The sequence below is a fragment of the Phoenix dactylifera genome, chromosome 9 (assembly GCF_051530095.1).
Source record: "Phoenix dactylifera cultivar Ajwa chromosome 9, Ajwa_hap1_PhDact_Kaust_v1.1, whole genome shotgun sequence".
In the NCBI taxonomy this organism is placed as follows: domain Eukaryota; kingdom Viridiplantae; phylum Streptophyta; class Magnoliopsida; order Arecales; family Arecaceae; genus Phoenix; species Phoenix dactylifera.
The window spans coordinates 22,137,029-22,139,926 of record NC_143198.1 but is presented as its reverse complement, the minus strand read 5'-3'; the positions used below and the strand labels follow the sequence as shown (position 1 = coordinate 22,139,926).

At 36.7% G+C, this 2,898-nt stretch overlaps 1 long non-coding RNA gene across 1 annotated transcript; it reads right to left on the bottom strand.

The window, feature by feature from the left end:
- Window positions 1-618: 618 nt before the first annotated feature.
- On the bottom strand, window positions 619-2,898 carry LOC149752879 (uncharacterized). Its single transcript, XR_016396463.1, has 2 exons — window positions 1,791-2,898; window positions 619-1,038 (listed from the first exon to the last, which is right to left on the bottom strand). It is a non-coding gene; the product is annotated as an uncharacterized LOC149752879 (long non-coding RNA).

Genomic DNA, 2,898 nt, shown 5'->3' with positions numbered 1-2,898 from the left:
AGCAATCTTAATATGCAACCAATTAAAAGTTTGAATCTTGATTTTCTACCTATACAAATCTATAAATTTAAAATTTCATATTGATTTGCATCAATTTCACTTTATAAGTTATAGGGATTTATTCACTATTTATTGATACATTAGCCATATCCCTTCCAATTAACCCATGACATAGAATACCATTTTCTGTTTATTCTTTTCTCAATGTTTTTCTTTAGCCCCGCATTACGGGGTGCTTTGCTTGTCGGCCTCAATGAGGTCTTTTGTGGAGTAGGCTGCCAAGGATTTGTTTGCAAGTTGCCAAAATGTGTACAAAATTATCATTCAGTACCTTAATGCTAGTTTGGTCCAAAATTGAGTTTTTCTGTCTAGTCTAGAAGCATGGTTTGTATGAGAAAATTCGTTTAGCGGGCGCTGCGGTTGAAGCAACATGATGACGACTCCTGGCACGAAACAGGGACGTGGTTCATGTGGGCATTGGATCTGGCGCAAAACCCCATGGTGTGAATTTGCGTCCTGATCCAAATTAACACTTCCCTAAAAGGTGTTCCCTATTCCAAACCCTTCAAATTTTGATTGATGAGTCTCCTCCATCACAAACTTGTATGACACGAAGAATAGATTCCAAATTTTGGTAACCAACGGATTCTTAGTTGCAGAACACGGAAATCCTGTTACACCAATCCTACAACATTCTACAACAAACCAAAGACTTCATCCAAAAACTTTGGAAAGATCATTATCTTATAGTTATTGGAAAACATAGAGCATTTTTATAATATGAAGAAAATACATAAGATGACTAGATATCAGATTATTATGAGTTATTAGTATTATATAAATGAAAGTACACTGATTGCACTCCTTTTCTCAAGACTCCAATGTGGAGAATTTTTTGTTTACCCCAAGTCACCTCCTGGCCGTGAGATAAAGTCCAGAAGCCAAGGCAACCCCGGTCACCGCCACACCTACAGATGCTAAGATTTTCATCCAAGGAACACCTGCAGCTTTGGCAGGAACTTCCAATAGATGCTTTACCTGCAACATACAGGACAGAAGAAAATTAAGAGATATGAGGCATATGTGAGCAAACCCCCTCTATAATTACTCTGGGGTTATGATGGATAATCTCATCCATGGATGCAAGGCAGAATTTTGCCAGCCCACACAAAAAAGTCTCACGAGTTCAATCTAACTTCATTGGTTATTTTGTTACCAGATCTCGATGTCGTGTCCATGCATAACATCTCGTATGATAGAATCAATTACCATGCAGACAATGCCTAATGATATAGCATGCAGACAATGCCTAATAATGAAGTTATTAATTTATGAGAGATGACAACCAATTGTTGCCTATTCCACACGTTCCGAAAAAATCAACCGAACTGTGAAAGGCCAACACTAGTTACCAATACAACAACCTAGAATGGATTCTCCGAGTAGAAAATTGAAGTCGAAAATGTATCTTTTGAACTACAAGATCACCACTACTTGGCAATAATATGTTTCCAGTAACAATCTTTAAGGACTTTAGTAATTTCATAATGCTTTCTAAAATATAAAAAATATTATCAAACTAAAAATACTGCTAACATGCATTACACACAGAATGTGATCTCATTATAGCTTTCACATATCTTGAGACAGTTCAGCAACGATAGAGCTCTCCAGACTCAACCTACCTTTCATGAAAAGCTAGAATCTCTCGTGGCAACCATTCTAGCAATATTATGAATCAAATTCACAAACAAATCAGCACGAATATCCATTACAAAAATGGTTCTAACCTCAATAGGCTGCTTCCAGTGCTGCTTTATCCCAGACAAATGCCCTTTGCCAACGACTGCAACAACCAAAGAATGTTCTCTAGCAACCTTCAGCAATGTTGATGACATATACCTGGATATGCAATTATACAAAGGCTAAAAACAGTACAAAAGAGAAGAAAAGAGGATCTGTATTTTCACATTAAGCTAATTATAAAAATATATAATGGATCATAACAAGCATAAGTGTGAACGTACCGGTTGGTACTGGTATGTACTAACATATCGTATCAATACCGAACCGCTATACGGTACAGAGGGCATACCGACACTCAGTATGCCGAACTGAATACCATATTGAGAGTACTGACACTATAATAAGATGGTACCAATACGGGATCCGATACCAAGACGACAAACTATGGTATAGTCAGTTGTTTCCCGCATATCTTAGGTGTGTTATTGACAACTACATAACTACTGCCAATAATTTTATCCTCCATAATCTAGATTATCTATATCATGATTGTATTGCACGTGGAAATTGCACTAGAGTGTACCTTTTGCGTTTGATTACATAATTGTATAAATTCAAAAGTAAAACAAAATTTAAATTAAGATGTTGATGCTGGAAGGTGTTGAACTTAGGTTGAAAACACGAAGAAGGAAAGATATATTGACGCAACCGATTGTGGCAAGGTAGAAACCTCACTATAGCACGTACAACATAAGGTATTAGAACGGACGAATAGTAGTTGAAAAAGGAGCAGGGCGGGTCACTCTCTTCCAAGGCTAAAAAATATCATCCTTGGTTGGCCACTCTAAGGATACAATTCTCACATGCTCACTCACAAATCCTAAAAATCCACCAAAAGAGAGGAGAGAGAGAACAGAGATAAGGCAAGAATAATTCTTACTAATCAATAACTCAAGTTTCTCTAGCATGATTGCAAGAGAAGCCTCAATGGAAGTATTTATAGGTTGTACAAGGAGACTCGTTTCTTCAACTTTTCAATATGGAATTCCAAGTTCTATTTAAACTCGCAGAACCCTAACTTCCAACTTTCCTAATAATATCAGAAGTTCTCAAAAAGAAAGTTCACAAAAATCAAAACTTCCCATAATTAAC